The sequence below is a fragment of the Corvus brachyrhynchos genome, unplaced genomic scaffold (genome assembly GCF_000691975.1).
Source record: "Corvus brachyrhynchos isolate BGI_N302 unplaced genomic scaffold, ASM69197v1 scaffold614, whole genome shotgun sequence".
Taxonomy (NCBI): domain Eukaryota; kingdom Metazoa; phylum Chordata; class Aves; order Passeriformes; family Corvidae; genus Corvus; species Corvus brachyrhynchos.
Genome location: NW_008237444.1, coordinates 156,035 through 173,245, shown reverse-complemented (window position 1 = coordinate 173,245; position 17,211 = coordinate 156,035). Strand labels below are relative to the sequence as shown.

At 40.6% G+C, this 17,211-nt stretch overlaps 1 long non-coding RNA gene across 1 annotated transcript in view; it reads left to right on the top strand.

Moving 5' to 3' along the window:
* Positions 1 to 7,318, top strand: part of LOC108446025 — a 12,443-nt gene extending 5,125 nt beyond the window's left edge. Inside the window, exon 3 of the long non-coding RNA XR_001861127.1 lies at positions 434 to 7,318. This is a non-coding gene — a long non-coding RNA (uncharacterized LOC108446025). The remainder of the gene's footprint in view (positions 1 to 433) is intronic.
* The last annotated feature ends 9,893 nt before the right edge of the window (positions 7,319 to 17,211 follow it).

Genomic DNA, 17,211 nt, shown 5'->3' with positions numbered 1-17,211 from the left:
TAGGGAAGAGGAATAGAAAATGCTGCTGTGTGAGGAGGGGGAACTGGGTGCATCCTGACCATCTGATCGGCATATGAGCCCACTCTGTGTCCCTGTAAAGTGAGAACCAGGTACAAGAGAAAGGCTAGAGGATCAGGGTATTGCCAACATGCCGTACAGTGATCCACATGAAAAGCTGTCTCACACACAACATAGTAATTTTTATATCACATGAAGCTAGAAATTTTTATTAGCTCGTTATCTCTATTTCTTGGATCATAAAATTTTACTCTTACAAGAAGTTTAGTTTTGGCTGTCTGTCTGATGCCTATTAAAGTCAAGAGAAGAACATCCCATCTGCTTGAATGTTTGCTAGTTTTTAGAGTAGTTTTGGCTGTTAGAGATTACATCCTGAATTCCTACCCATTCTTTACTTCTTCATTTTTTTTTCCAGAATTAAATTAGGAACAGAAATATGTTGAACTGTTTTGAATCGTGGAGACTCCAGCTGCTTCCAAGCACTTCTCAAATCACCCCATTCCAGGCAGCCATGAAAAGAAGGGCTTTCAAACTGCAGCAAGAAGCAACTCCTACCCCAGATACTGGATTCTGCAAATTTTTTATATTTGTTACTGCCCACTTCCTTTACTGTGTTTTAAGGTGTTGATGTTATTTGTCAATAAGAAGTGGAGCGCTCCCCTGTTTCCTAAGTCAGAGTCACATCTTAATAATGTACCAAACGTCTTGGGTGCAACTCATGCATGGTGGAAAAGATACCTGCCAGGCCTGGAGTCAGTTCATAGTTTGTCCACTTGCTCCAGACAACCAGAAGTCCCCAGGTAATGTGTTAGGCTGAGTCATGGTACAACTCATGGCAATAAAAATTGCCAGCTCTGGCTCTGCCAGTCACAGTAATTTAGACTTTCTTTCTTAAAAAAGTAGGTGACTTTGAAGGAACTTTTCTGTTTTCCCTGTATGTGGGTTCTCAGGACAATCTGAATCATGTGCAGCAATGTATTTGTAGTGATTTTGGCTTCAGACCACTGGACCAAAACCCAAGGATTTATTGTTTGTCTCTTTGTTTAAACAAAAATCTCCTACCTCTTTTTCTAGCATACAAACCCCAAAAAGCAGGTTTGTTGCTGAGCAGTGAGTATATGTGTACATTCAAGGAATCACAGGAAAAATAATTGCATTTACCTGACAGCATATAACAACGTCTGCATTTTCCACAGTGCTTATTGACTCACAGAGTGAGTAATTCTATGCCTAGCTTTCAACAGATTTTTCTAAGATACCAGCTTGCTCATATTTTAGAAGCATTAGAGTTTCCCCTGCACAGCTAAATAATAACCAGTTATGAATGAGGTGTTTATATACATGTGTGGAAAAAAAAAAAAAGCTTTTGCCTAATGTTCAGGTTTGATCCAGACTGTCTGGGTTTCACAAAGGTTACATAGTGTTTGCCAGGTTACTGGGTTAGAAAGCAACTTGTCATATGTCTGCTGCTAGAGAGACTGCAGCATCTGCAGGATGATTCACGCAGGAGGCCTGAGGGCAGCTGGGCTCTCACATACTAAACCTCCCCAGAGATCTCCCTCCCATTGCAGCCAAAGGATGTTTCTCCTGACACTTCCTTGCCACAGACAGCAGGAGCTGGGTGTCTAACCAGTGGTTCTGGAGAGTGCAGAAATGTGCTAGTATGATTTGGGATGGGCCAGGTCTTTAAACTTTGAGACGAAATCATGTTTGCTTTTGTGCTCTAGGACCAAATGTGTGTAAGAAGCAGGAAGCACTAAAGCACCTCCCTTAAATACCCCTGCTGTCTTTTAAGTTAATAAACTGACGTGCCTGACACAATGACAAAACATTTTAAAGTTGCTTTGCAGAATGGACTCCAGCCCTGTAATGGGTCTTAGGCTGGAAATTAAGAGGTTTCATTGTTAAGGACAGCCAGTGCTCGGTTGCTTTTTCTGACTGTACTGCAAGCACTTGAGAGACAAATGATGTGCTTTAGATGAGTATAGCCATGGATTATTTTGTTCATTTCCTGAATAGAAGGGAAATTTAAACCATATTTGGCTTAGGAGCACAAAACTATTGGTACATCTGGAAGCAAAAATGAAAACCACCTCAAAGAGCTCCAAAAAAAGTGTGAAGGAAATGAACTTTATCCTATGATGATCAGAAAGGATATCACAGGACACACTGAAGAATTAATGAAACACACTTCAAGAACCAAGCCTGTGTGACAGGAGGCTGGTTATAACCAGGTTTGCTCAGTAAAATATTAAAGGCCATTTCTCCCTACCCATTTACTTTGACTTACTACAGAGCACTTTAGAAAGGGTAAGAGACTAATAGGTAGTGAAGAGGTTTTGACTGCAGTGTGCAATAGAAGGTAATAGCATGAAAGTTCTGCAGAGAAAATCTGTTCAGAGAGTGTAAATCAAACAGGGTTGCCCCAGAAACAGGGGTTTCAGCAAAGTTGACATCTTTCAAACAACATTTCATACATCAGTATTTGTTTTAGAAATTGAATTGTTTTTAAAATAACAAAATGGCATATTGCACTATTTTATTTATTTTTACTTTCAAAGGGCTTTCAATAATTCTAAAATATTGCAATATTTATTCAAATATTTTGCGGGTTGGAATATGACCACAGCTTTTTGTACCAGAAGATCTTTCTCTCACAAATGAACCTCATGGATCATTTCTGAATGTCAACTTTTTCTTTCCTCTCTGCATTAAGAATGACAAAGGGGTAAAAAGAAGCGGTTAAGTGGAAATTCATTCTCTAACAATTTCTTCTGTGTGATTCAGTTGCTGGTCTTAAACTTGTACTCTGCTGTATTTTGCAAATACATCCCCATGATACCCTACTTATCGCTACTTATCATCTACCCAGATACAAACAGCAAAAGCACCCAGAGCAGCAGCCGGGCTTAGTCATGCCCCTCCAGGTCTTTGGTGACCTTCAAGTGGGGCTGAGTCACCAAAATGCTCAACTGAAAGCACTGAAGCAAACAGTGAGGGCACTACTTCATTCTTGGACTAGAGCTGGGCATGGGCAGTGTTCTCACTGCTCAGAAAATCAGAGAATTCTGCTTCTCCTTCAGGCATGGTCTTTCCCAAGGCTAACCTGAGATAAGCCAGGTGATCACCATGCCTGCCAAAGGGCTGTGCATTGCCCGTGAAGGCAGACTACTCAGAAATTAACTAGTCTTTCCTGAATAACTTGTCTCAAAGCTGTCATTATTGTGAATACTAACTGTTAGCCCCATGTTTAATAATCAGTATATAATGTTGAAATAGATGGATGATAGGTCACAGCCTTAAGTGAGGTAAAATCTCATGGAAATGTCAAATAGGTTTTTTAAAAAGTAATAAAAATAATACAGCATAGCACAGCACCTGGATTGTTCACTTTTATATCTCAGAAACAGGAAAATTCTTATAATATTTTTTTAACAGACTAGATTAAGTCTGGGAAAGAGGTGGGTATACATGCCACAGGATTGTGGTATGATTCTTTTAAAAGTACTTACTCAAAACTTACTGTTTTGAGAACCATCAAATTAGAGAACAATACACAAATCACTGAATTTCTCAGTCATTCAGGCTGACGCAAACACTTATTTTCCATTCCAGTTAGCAGATTCCAGATTTTTCTAAGTCCTAAGGTGTGCTGAAATGTTGGAAAATATTTTTGGTAATTTTGGTCTGTTAAAGCTTTTTGAGCTATCTGAGGGTTCATTAGGTTATCTTTTAATTGGTGATGGGTGAACTGTGATAGATTCAGAGATCTGAGTGACTCAAAAGAGACCTGCAATGGCTAATATGCCTTCAGAGGAGCTTTGTTGCCTGCAAGGTATGCAATGGAGCACTCAAGAGGGTGAATTCAATGTAATGACATTGAATTCACAAAAAGCAACCCTGTGGAAGATCCATAAATGTGAATCCTATGTATTATTGCTTAATTCTGTTATATATTACCACAGTTAGGCAACTTTGCATTAAATCTCAGTAAGTATTTGAGACTTTACTCCTTAGTTGGTAATCCAGTGTTTCAGAGAACTGTAGAAGAGAGGAAAAGACATAGAAGAAAATTCTAGAAATATTCTTGAGTAAAAAAGCTAACAATAAAAGTGATGCACTTCAAAACCAACTATTTTATGCTCGATCTGAACTGGAAACTACTCTTCCTAAACTGAGCCTCAGCTCCCCAATAGAATAATTAAATGGATGTTTCTAACTAGAATGTTTTACATTATATCACAGCATTTTAATAGTTCACTGTGTCTAGGAATGACTCTGACTGTTCCTAATTTGTCTTGAAGGAGGAAATCGGTCTGGTTTTGGTTTTTTTTTTTTGTTTTTTTTTAATTGGCACAAGCAGGCATGTTTGGAGCCACCCGGGAGGTGTAGGATTTTAGAAGCAGTCCTGTTATCAACACAGGGGCGAGTGAAGATGAAAATGCTGTGAAACAGACAGAGTGCAGGGTGTGAAGCTGACCATGGTGTTCATGGAGCACTCAGTGCCACAGCACTTCACATGCCCAGAGGGCTGGGCTGGGTACAGAAGAACTACCAGCCCCCCCTCCCACCAGCTGCTCGGGCTGGCAGATCCTGCTCCTGATCTCACAGGCACCAGTCATCAATCTGCTGAGACACGGCAAAGAGCAGCGAGCAAGGTGTGGGTCTGGGAGCCGACCCGCCCGGATGCCTTGGTGCTGTGGTACAGGCTTGCCAGGGTGAGGGCACAGCGTCCCTCCTGTGTTTCAGTTCCTACATTTCCTACAGCAGCTGGAAACAACTACCCTGCTGAAACTCCCAGCCTAGTCTGAGGGCTTCCTGTTACTGCTTACTGCTGTTATTGATGTCGTCTCTACACCGCTGATAATCTTTTGGCAGTTCTTGTTGATGACATCTTTAAATGGGAATCCTTTAGAGATGTGCCTTTTTCATTTTTTGCTCCCACTCTCAGCTCCCAGCGTTTCTAATATCAACTTGAAGTTGTTATTTCTTCCCTAAGTCTGCAAGTTACTCCTACACTACTCCCATAGTCTTGCAGTTTATACGATTATGCAATGCTCCACAGTTCTAAGCATACAGACCATTTCTTGTGCAGGATGTGAAGCCCACCACAAAAGGCCATGGTCTTAGAAAGGAATTGTTTTCATTTTAGTACAGACTTTCATAAGTGGGTTAAGAGTCTAATGAGTAAACAGAGGTCCTGGCCCTAGAGATGCTTTTTAAGATCTTTGAGAAGTCTGTTTATCAGAGCTTGAAAGAAATCTCATGGTGGCCTTACAGTAAATCAAACAATCCCTTTCCCTGTGCTCTCATTTGTGGTTTGAATCAGTTACAATGAGCCTGTTTTCAGAGGCAGAAGCAGGTGTTCGGGGTGGTGGCGGATAAAATTCAAAGCTCTTTTATGAATGCAGCTTCAGAGAAAATATGGTAAAAGGACTGTGACTGACCTGCAGTTGAAAATAGGATATAAAACCAGCAGGCGCAGTCCAAGCTGGTTGTAACCAGCTTGGTCTGATAGTGAGCAGTCTTCATTTGAAAAAGTGCAAAAAGCTACAAAAAGTCACAAATACTGACCCAGAATATTGACTGTGTTACAGCAGTTTCATGAAGATGGACTAATATGTGGGAACAATAAATCCAGACCTGGAGAGCTCTGTCTGCAGAATCAAATCCTGAGGAGATGCTGGCCTTACACACTCTCACACAACAAATTTCAGCTCCTGGAAGGCCAAGGAAAGGACAAATTTGGATTACTTCAGTGTCCTTTGGACACCTCTGGACACTGACACAAAGCTAAGATGCTGTGCATCTTCTCTGCTCTCCTGGCTGTGAGTGAGCAGTCAAGCAGGGATTCTGCCAAGAGAGAGTGAGCACAGCCTGGACTCTGACCAGAATCAATTCCACAAAGTGATTTTTTCTTAGTACAAGGTATTTGCAATCACTCAGTACTATCAACTCAGGAATGTGAGAATACAACCAACCAGCTGTGTCCCAGCTCTATGGGAGAATTACTTTTAAGAAAGTAGTAGCAATGATAATGCTCTGTGTCTTCTATGACCGAGAAAAAGGAGCACAATCCTTTCAGTGGTTTTCTATATCAGATGCTGGTTCAGTAGTTTGTTTCTACAGGCTTGTTTATAGCCTTAAAAATTAATTTTATTCATGAAACCTTCCCAAAACCATACGATGGGCAAGCACTTGTTTTTCAATTTAAGTACAAAGTGCCATGCCTTTAGCAAAGACATTGGAAAATGCAAGCAATATGCCTTTCAGTGGTCTCAGGCTTGAGCTGTTTTAAGTTGGGAGCTGCATAACAAAGATTGACACAAACGATCCAGCAAAAATAGTTCATGATAGGAAAAAAGCTTTCATAATGCATGAAGCATTCTAAGTTCAGTGCAGTGTTTATTTGCAAAAGTAGTTCATCCTCAGGAACAAACAGCAAGAAAACATGAAATAACATATCATCCATTAAACGGCACTTTCACATGTGCATGCCATTATAAGAAAAGGCTGCACAAAACATTCAGTGGAATATTTGCCTTCCCAGGCACACATTAAGTTGCTGATAAAGGAATTTAAACTTGAAGGCTGGTTTTGACTTGGTCTAGGGGAGCATGCAAGGGCACAAACCCTGAGGTCTGAGTGTGCAGGACAAGCACATGATAATGTATCTGCAGACTACCTCCCAGAACAAGCAGATGGCTGCCACAGACGGGGAACAAATGTAAACTCAGTTCAGCTGACCTCCACGAGCAACTGTGGCAAATCACTTTAATGCTGGTGCCGGTGGTACTGCACATATTTTTCCCAAGCAGCCAGCAGGACTCATTTTGACTGGTGTGTTAGGGCCAGATGTCTCCCTTCAAATATCCCTTGCCAAAGTCTGAGTCCACCCCTGGAAACTGATGCAAAGAGGGAATGCCTAACTGGGAGAAGTGCCGAATCTGCAGCAGAGGGGCTGCTGGGTGTGGACTGGATCCTGGGAACATGCTATGCAGCTCACAAAGTTTGGGACATTATATCTCTGGTCCGTGTGGAAAACGTCATAAAGCCTCCAGTGTTTTGGAATATTTAAAACTGAAGTTCTTAAAATCTTTGGTTAGTATTTTGTACTATTTGAAATAAAGTGCTCAGCAGAGCTGAAATTTATTAATTTTGAAAACTAAGCCATCTGGAGCATTAGCTGCTTAATTACAGCAGAAAGAGTCATGAATGAACACTTTCTATTTTCTAGTGCAGGATTCAGAGTGTGTTTGAACCTTTTAATCCTTGATTAAAAAAAAAAGGAGACATGGAAGCAGTCATGTTATGCTATTCTTTCAGCTTTTTCTTCTTTTCACAGAGTAAGAAAATCCAAAAACACAAGGAACAAACCCTTTGACCCAAACCCACAGAACACAAAACCTAACTAGTGATAAAATTCAGTCTCTCTTTTTACGAAGTAGAGATGCCAACGATGGACACATATAGATGAATATGGAAGAAAAATAAAGAAAGATGTTTTGCTTCTTGGTCTGTTATTTAATTTAACGTGATTTTTCCCCACGGGGTTGTAAATCACTTGTATTTTTGTGCTTTCAGTCATTCTAAGAATTTTTGATCCCAGGGTAAACCCCAACTTGAAACAATGTGGACTTGATGAGTTTACTCTGCTTGAAACAAGGAAGCCTTTGTCCTGTATGCCCTGGGCAACTTAAAACACAATGCCCCTATCCTCCTTTGCCATGAGACCTTCAGTCAACATTCCCTTTGGTTTATGACAACTGAACCAACAATTAGGCCTGAGGCATTCAAACAAGACATTTGAAATAGAGGGTGCATTGACATGTATGAGCCGAGTAGTGCGCTACTCTTCTCTCCTGCAATATGAAGGTGCAAAGTTAAATTTAGAAGTTGCTGCTACAACCCATCGTTTTTCACAGCTGTGTTTTCACTCTCTGTTTTGTGGAAGAGAGTGAGATTTAGAAGATGCACTATTTAGCTCAAGTTTTTCTGCATTTTTGAGAGGGGAATTTTATCAAACATTTTTACAAATGTCTCCCTCCTCTCACATGATGCCACAGCACTGGTTAAAGCACTCTTCCACAGCGTCCCAGGACAGGTCTCAGCCCTGAAGCTATTCCCAGTTGCATGCTGATACAGAACAAATGCTGCCTAACAGGTTTGTCCCGAAGAGAAACTGTCTGATTCTGCAGATTCCCACAGCCTGCAGTGCCTGCTCCACTGAAATTCAGGCGCTCCAGGTGCTGGTGTGACTAGTCAGGGGTGCTCATGTTCTGCATTCATGCCAACCCTCAATTCACGTCTGTACCAGCTGGAGGGAAGGCTGAATTCAGGAAGAAACAGCTGGTTAAAGAGGAGCCACAAAGCAGGATAAATCACTGTTTCTGCACATCTCTGGCCATACCTGAAGTCACTTAACAGACCCTGTGGGCAGGAGGTGGTGGTGCTGCTGACAGCTTCTCCATGGTCATTTCTGCCATAGAGTAGTGAGGGTTGGCAGTGGGCAAAATAGGTCTGTGCTGGTAAAGCCACACGTGGGTGAATGGTTGCATGTAGGTTATCAGCGATATCATTCGAGTGGTTATTTCCAGAAACAATAGTTTTCAGTGTGCCAAAAAGCATATTGTGAGATTCCAATACCAGATGGACCACTAACAATCAGTATTAACACAGGATGTGGGGGGAAAAGCCCACTGCAGCCTGCAGTTTTTATCAACTGTCAGACTGACAGGTCAACTTTTTAGGGGAAACTGAGGTAAAAAAAACCCCAATAAGTTATTTCACTGTAGACAGCAAATCAGTTATAGAGGAGAACTAAATTCTTCATTCCTTATGTTCAAAGTCTTAGGTCACAGTGCCTTGCATCGTCAGGTAATAAATGCCTTGGTGATCTCTGCTTCCTGCCCATCTGGTAATAGGCCCTGACTAGTTTTGAAACCTGTATAATGTGACGTGTATTATATAGCATTCTTCAAAGGCTCAACCTTACATCATTCCAGCAGAGTAGCTGAAAGTCACTTAATTTTGATAGTTCAAATAGGCTAATTTTCTGCATTTTTCATACTGCAGTAAGCCTAAACATTCAGATACTAATCGTGTGCTATGAAGTTAGTGCAAAATTAAATTTGCACTTGCCCATCTGATTCAAGGGGAGTGTGAAATATAATTGTCGCACCATTTTCACATGTCATAGTGGCTCGCTCAGTGTGACTTCCTGGAATTGAACCAAGTGGCTGATAACAGTGACTAGCATTCAGGACTCCTACCACAGTGGCCAGCAACAAAAAAACCCCAACAAAACAACCAGAATCCCCCAAACCAACACCCTCCCTAGAAACACTGGAAAGAAATAAAACACAAAGAAAACCAGACTATATAGAAGACAAGCATTTCTTTACTCTTCATTAGCTCCTCTTTAACATGTCCCCAGAAGAAAGCAATACCTGAGCCATGGGGAGATGTATTGCAGAAACATTTGACAGATAGAGACTTCAGCAACCAGATATCCCACAATGATTTGGGTCTTGTCATATTTTTCCATGGGGTATTCCATGAAATACCAGCAAGATGAGTGACTGCTACACAAATCAGCATCACAAGGTTTCATTCTTACTATGCTTCAGTTTACTGTTTCATTTGCTAAAGCTGTGTCTCACTAAAGTGATGTGTCATTTTAGCCAGTGTAAATGGGGTAACTGAGGATTCAATGTCTTGCTAAAATGCACCTCATGCAGCAAAGCATACAGACATATGCTTATCTTTAAGAAGGTGAATTATTCCAGTAAATTAAGCAATGCTGAAACTGTGTCTGAAGTCAAGCTCAGACTTTTTCACTTGGAAAGACCAAGTTGCCACTACATATTTTTCCCTTTTTGCTCCCATGTGAGTCTCCTGCTTAAATCATATGCTCTGTTTGTACACCAATGTTGAATAGATGAAATATGCAGCTGCTACAGTCACCGACAGCACCTCAGCTCTTCAGGGTACTGAAACAAGTTTTGGTCTTCTCAGATCATTGCTACTCCAGGAGATGACAAAGAAAATCAAAACACTCCCTTTGTAATGCCTAAAACCCTAGTCTCTTTGGCTTCTCAGGCTGGCAAACAACTGCTTCTAAGATTTTTTTCTCAGCATGTGTCATCTTGCTGGATGCTCCCCAAGTGTGAGTGGAAACAGCATTAACAGCAGTTTATCTGCAACAGGATTGCCAGATTTCTTTTGATAGTTCTTGGAGACGGATCGCTTCATTGTGCTCCAGTGGAAGATACCTGCTCAAGAGAAGGAAGTCTCCCCTGCAACTTGAGAGTTTTCCTACTGCGTTGCACAGGCTGCCGTCTCTGTTTTCTAACTCACTCTGCCCTCACCTGCTTTTTTTTTGTTATTCTGGCACTGGCATGGGACCTGCTTAATACTCTGGACTGCTGTGCTGAAATGCTTCACCCTTCCTCCTTCCCTCCCACAAGTCTGTGGCTACGTACTAACAGTTTTCTTCCTGCAACACCTGGAAAGCAGTTTCTTATGACCTCCTGTTTTTCTGGTTCTGTATCTTCTTAACCCATGAATTCAAGGGATTTTTACACATTCAAAAATGTCCTCTCTTTCTCCATGGTTAGAGTTTGTAAGAGAAAAGTATGGCAGAGAGAAATTGATATTTTATTAAAAAAGAAGGAATGAAGAAGTGTTTTCAGGAGGGAGAGAGCGCAGAACATCCTACATTGAGTTGGAGCTGCCAAATGCATATGGCTGGTTTTCTTACTTTTGTCCCTAAACCTGGTCCCATATTACGGCTACAATGCTTTGCTTAGCTGTCAAAGGCATTAAATACATGGGAACTCCATTTCCTTAAGATCCCTTCTTGTCTGTTGAATTCAGTGAAAACTGACCAAAAAGAAATGTTATTATGAAGAGTGGGGATGATGAGGAGCAAAGCAGTCATATGGGTCTTCTTTTCCATATCAAACAAACAAAGAAACCAACCCACAGAGACACAGACACACACTTCCCTAAATTCCAAAATAATTTGACCTCAAGGGTTTTTTGGACTTGCTGCATAACACCCTCTTCTGTAAATCAAAATTACAGTCTATGCTGTCTGAGTAGCAGAGATGACATTTAATGTGTAAATATAATTTAACTGGATAAAAAAATTACATGCAATATGCTAATATAAAGAAAATAACTGAAGTACAAGTCATGGCAGTGAGCTTTGACTCAACTAATACCCATTACAGTGTAATTTTATCTTGTAGACAACTGCATTTTGGCATTTTGAATTTAAAACTAAATATTTGAAGGAGAAGGAGGTCAACTGTACTTTTATTTCCCAGCAAAACAAATCACTACAGAATAATAACACAGAATTTAGGTAAAGTACAGCAGGAGGTCTGAACCTTGCCTTGTATTTAGCTTTGCTGACCTTTGGCTTAGAACTGCACATTCCCACACCACTTACTATATCTATTCGTTCAGTTGTTTGTTTGTTTGTTTGTTTTTCCTAAAGTTACTGCTTTTACAAACAATCTCTGGACCAAGGACGTTTGCCTCAAGAATTTACTCAGTTACTTACAATGCTAATGCAGAAAAGCAATATATTCTGAGGAAGATGTGAAATTAATCAACATCTTCCATATCACTGCCTTTTTCACTTCCTTATCACTTCCTTTTTCACATTTTAATCCCATTGTCAAGGGTGTTCTCATTCAATAATACCTTGGGCAAGTGAGTTTGCACCACTCAAAACTACAACTCTTGTTGTCTGAAAATTGTGTGTTATTCTGATTGAGAAACTTCACTTTAATGTGATGTCACATGCCTTAATAGTTTGATGTTTATTTTAAAATACAGCAGTCACCTAGACTTAGTGTTTCCTCTGCCATTGTATAGGCCAGTAAGGCAAGTCTAGGAGAAATTCACTGTCTCTGTGTTATTTTTTGCTGATTACTCCCTCTCCCTAAGTCACAAATCACTTATTTCATTCAAATTTGCAAATGGGTTACTCAGACTAATCAGTCCCAAACCACCAATTTAGTCACTGATACTGAGATAAATTCATCTCCCCCACATGCTGAGCCAAAAAATTTGCCAGCTTGCACAATATAGATGTGTATATAGCGTCTATAAAGTTGAAAATGTAACATTTTCATTTCTTATATTATAAACTAACATAGTATCAAATAGACTTTCTAACGCTTTAATTAATTTACACTTAATTTCAATGAGGGCATCCTAGAAAAACACGTGGACTCCGATGGACAGTGCCTTCCTCAAACAGTGAAAATTCTGTACAACAGGCTCTAGCCAAATAAAATGTTAGTCAGGATGCAATGGCGAACAAGAAGAGTGATTTTTTTTTCTTCCCAGCATCTTCCTTCCCCTTTTTTCTGTCCTGAACAATAAAGTTGAACTGAATGTCTGTACTGGGCAGGGCATGTGTTATCAGTGTTCCAGTCCTTTATGGGAGGGAAGAGCTTACTTACACTCCCTCTTTTCTGTGCAGCTGTGTCTCCCTGAAGGAAGGGTTTTCATCTTCACATGGAGCCTGGCAAAATCCCTTTGCAAAAGGGATGGTAAAGGCACCCACTGTGGTCAGGTATGAATGCAAATAAATCAATTTCATCTGCCTATGGTACTGATGAAGGTTGCAATCTCTGGAGGAGCAGTCTAGAGGAAACTCATGAAAGAAACCCTTTTGGCATATTCCATCAACAATGTTTTGATCTTACGTATGGAAATTAGTATTACTGAAAACAGGTTCCAAACAGATAAAGACATTTTGATTACTTATGTGAAGTCATGGCAGAAAAGTGACAACGAAAGAGCTCAGGTGAAAAAAACCAAACATGCAGTGCTAAGTGAGAAGTGATGGGTTTCACTAATTCATCCTTAAATTTGCCTAGGATATCTCATGTCAAGCTCTCAATTTTCTTATTTAGCATTTCTTATGTCTCAGGGCACACAGATAATGTTTGATGACAATGACACATGAAGATACAACAGTATTAATGAAGTATTTAGGAGGAAAAAGATTGCCAGGATCTTTTTAAAGTGTTTATAGTAAACTATACTGATTTTTATTGATTCATTAGGACTGACCATATTAGAACTGACCTATTAAAACCCCATGGCTCTGTACAAGGAACTCTTAATAGTTTCATGCCTAATATTAAAAAAAGAAGTAACATTAAAAGCATGAATGATATCTGCTTCTATAAAGGAAAGAATGTGATATAGTTATATACATTTTTCAAATGGGAAAAAACTGATTCACTTCCATTTGGTAAGAGTTGGCTGAAAATATTATTAAAAAAATTACAGCTGCTTTTGAGTTCTCTAAAGAGAAGAGAACTTGAAATCATATAATTTACTTTAAATGGTTCAAAAATAGGTTAGACTGACTGAAATTCATTTAATGGAAAAATATTTAACCCATATACTAAAACCTTGGGGTCTGTCGTCTCCCATATACATTCATGATGCCCTCAGCAGCATTACCTGAACATGCGTGATGAATCAGAGGACCTTTCCAGCTTATGTCTCAAAGAAAATGATGCTTGATAGAATGTACAGAGCTGAACTGACTCACGATAGATCAGAAACCCTCTCCCCTCCTTTCTCCTTCCCTCCCCTCCCCTCTTCCCAATTCTCATTAGTTCTATTTATCATTTCCATCTGAGTGTGTTTGGGTTTGTCTCACACGGACAGCTTTGGAAGTATAGAAGGGAAACGTGGATGTCACCAGAGTTTGGTCTTTCCTGTTTTTTCCCTTCCTTTTACTTCATGTACACATTTGTATATGTGTGTATCAAAGGAATTGCACTTTAAAGCACTCCTTCAAAGGACAAATATCGCCCTCAGATAAACATAAGAGGTTAGAGTCTTTGAATAGATTCAGAAAACTGAAAGGCTTATGGCATAATGACTTGGTGAGGTAAATGGCAGTGTTGGTAGCATCACCCTTGAAAAATGAATTACATTTGACTTTCTGCAATCACTGCTTCTCTTCTGCCTCTACTTCGTTCCCAGGGAAAGTGGTATGTTAGTATCTCCTCCCGTATGGGAGTTAGCACAGTCTGGAATACAATCAAAGAATCGTGGGGAAGCTGCTCCCTGTGTATGTTCCTGTGAAAGACCCGGAGGGGAAGTGCAGCACGGAAGAGAAAAAGCCGTTCTGAATGTGCTTGTGGAAGACGATGACCAGGAAACACAAGTTTTTTACCCTAAGCATGAAACACAGCCTCCTCGTCTGCCCTGAGCTCCATAAATCTACGTCCTCTCCAAATGCTGTGTTGGGTTTGCATGGCAAGGTTTCGGTAGCAGGAGGAGGGGCTGCAGGGGCGGCTCCTGTGAGAAGCTGCTGGAAGCTTCCCCTGTGTCTAACAGAACCAACAGGTCCAAGTGCTTCTGTGTCAACACTTTTTAAAGGGGAAAAAAATTGCAACAGCAGTTGCAACCTAAGAGAGGAGTTGAGAGCATGTGAGAGCAGAGGAAGGAGGGGCAAAGAGAAAGTGTGATGAACTGACCACAGCCCCCATTCCCCATCCACCTGCACCAGTGGGCAAAGGAGGTAAAGAATTCTGTAGTAAAGTTAAGCCCAGGAAGAAGGGAGAAGTAGGGGAAAGATGTTTTAAAATTTGGGAGCCGGAGCAGCTGGATGTGCCCAGATGAGGCTATGACCCCATGGGAACCCTGCCCTGGAGCAGCCTGTTCCGGAGGGCTGGCACCCTGTGTGAGGGACCCATGACGGAGCAGTTCGTGAAGCACGTGGGTAGGACTCAGGCTGGAGGAGTGCATGGAGCACTGTTTCCTGCGGGAGGGGCCCCACTCTGGGGCAGGGGAGGAGTGTCAGGAGTCGTCCCCTCGAGGAGGAAAGAGCAGCAGAGACAATGTGTGATGAACTGACCACAGCCTCCTTTCCCTGTGCTGCTGCCAAGGTGCAGAATTTGTGAGGAAAATAAATCCTGAGAGGAAATGTGTGGAGGAAGTTAAGATTTAGTTTTTATTTTCTCGTTATTCTACTCTGATTTGATTGGTAATAAATTAAATGAATTTATTTCCCTGGAGTCTGTTTTACCTGTGACAGTAGTTGGTGAGTGAGCTCTCCCTGCCCTTACCTCAACCCATGAGCTTTTAGTTGTATTTTTCTATCCCTTGCTTAGCTGAGGAAGTGAATGATACAGTGTCTTTCATGGGTACCTGGCATCCAGCCAGCGTCAACCCATCACACATACTATTTTCAGTATGTATGAAACACACCTGACTCCTCATGTATAATTTTGGAATATTTTACTCCTATTTAAAACTTTTGCTTGATCCTTCATTCTGACGAAAACTTGCAGCATGACATTTATACTGGAGTTTTAATTAGCTCTATTTTATTTTTGGAACTTATTAAGTGAATCTTTTTATACCTCACAGTACTATGAGGCCACTGCAGCTTCTCCTCAGCATGGAATAAAATATGCATCTCTAAAGGCTGTAAATTACTTTTCCTACCTAACATAAAAAAATTGTGGCTTGAAGATTTTCACTGCTGACACTCAGAAAGGAAACTCTCAACTTCTGCTGTTAGGAGGAAGAGCTGATGCAGGCACTACACTCTGCCTTGTTTGCCTTCTCTAACTTTGTTTCAAAACCTCTTTTGTTGTAAGTGACATATAAACAAACATGTAAATGTGTGCTTTAATTTCTAAATGATTGCTGAGATTTAAGAATGAATTTTAATAAGCAGAAAGGGCTATTTTTTCCTTCTCCAGTCTTTAGACACAACCTTTCCCTCGTTTTTATTGAGTGGAACACAAAGTGGTTGAATCTATCCCAAATACCCCCAAAATTTCCCAGATAACTTCTGAGTTTATTTGAATTTGCAGTGAGCCTATTTACATGCACACCCTGCCCAGATGTCTCCACCAAAAGACAAAGGTTTGAAATTTCTCTGTGGAGTGAAGGTTTCTGCACAATTTTTCATGCACAGTCAAAGAGCAGTGCATGGACCTTCTGTTGACACCGCTTTCATAATCTCATTTGGGATCCCCATCTTGACCCCCTGGTTTGAAGCCAGAGCTTCCTACAGTCTGAGGAAACTCTTGCTGACCACAGTAGGGTTCAAGAGGATAAAATGTCATTTACTCTGCCTTTACATAGTTTTTTTACAGTACAATCCTATACAGTCTTCCTTCTGTAACATTCTATATTCTTCAGTTCACAGACTGTACTGCAATCTCTGAATTCATAGTCACCACCCTTGCTTTTTTTAATACGTCAGTCAATCCTTGTGCTCAGTACAGAATCATTATTTTCTTCTATAGATTTTTCTATAATTCTCCTCACTACCTTATCCAAGAGCTTTGTGAGGACTGCGTTTATCCTTACAGTCTCCATCAGATGAAGTGTTATTATTTTCCTAGTCTTAGATGGGGTGACATAGGTCATGGTGAAATCAAAGTGTTCAGAAGAGTGCATTAATTGTAGGTGTCCATTTTAAATGAGGGAGGAGCTGACTTTCTCAAAAGGATTAGCTTTACTAGAGCATGTTACAAGGTGCACAACACAGATTTCATTGATTTAGTTAGCAGTGGAGAACTCTCAGAATTTCCTTATTTCCTGGTGGCAAAAATACCTGCAAGTACTCACCATCTCTGCAAATTATCCTGTATTTGATGACAGATGGTCATTAGGGTTTTTGTGGCTGAATATCTCTCTAGAGTCTTTGGAGAAGGTGAGATTTAGCCATTTCATGGCAAATATATCTACTAGGAGATAAATGAGGGATCAGTTCCTGACAGCATTTCTAAAAGTGCCTTTGAAAACCTTCTAGTCTAGTACCACAGGAAGAAGCACAAACCCCAGCAAAATTTGTAAATAAAATACATTTCCACTATTCGTTACTGGAATGACATACATAAATAAGAAAGCACCCAGTTCCAGAAACTTCTGCAGGGAATTTCTTGTCTCCAGGAGAGAAAGGATGAGGCTCATTAAAGCCCTCATTTGAGGTTTTCTCCCTGTGCTGTATAATAGATATTCTGATACTGTCTTTGAATGGACAACAGGTTCCTGAGGCTAATGCAGTCCTGATGGAGCATAAAGCATAAACAGGGAAATGTATTTAAACTCACTTGGTTTTCCCATGTGTTGCAAATGTTATTGCTCTGAATGTTCCCCCTCCCCCTTCTTTCTTCTTCTCCCAGC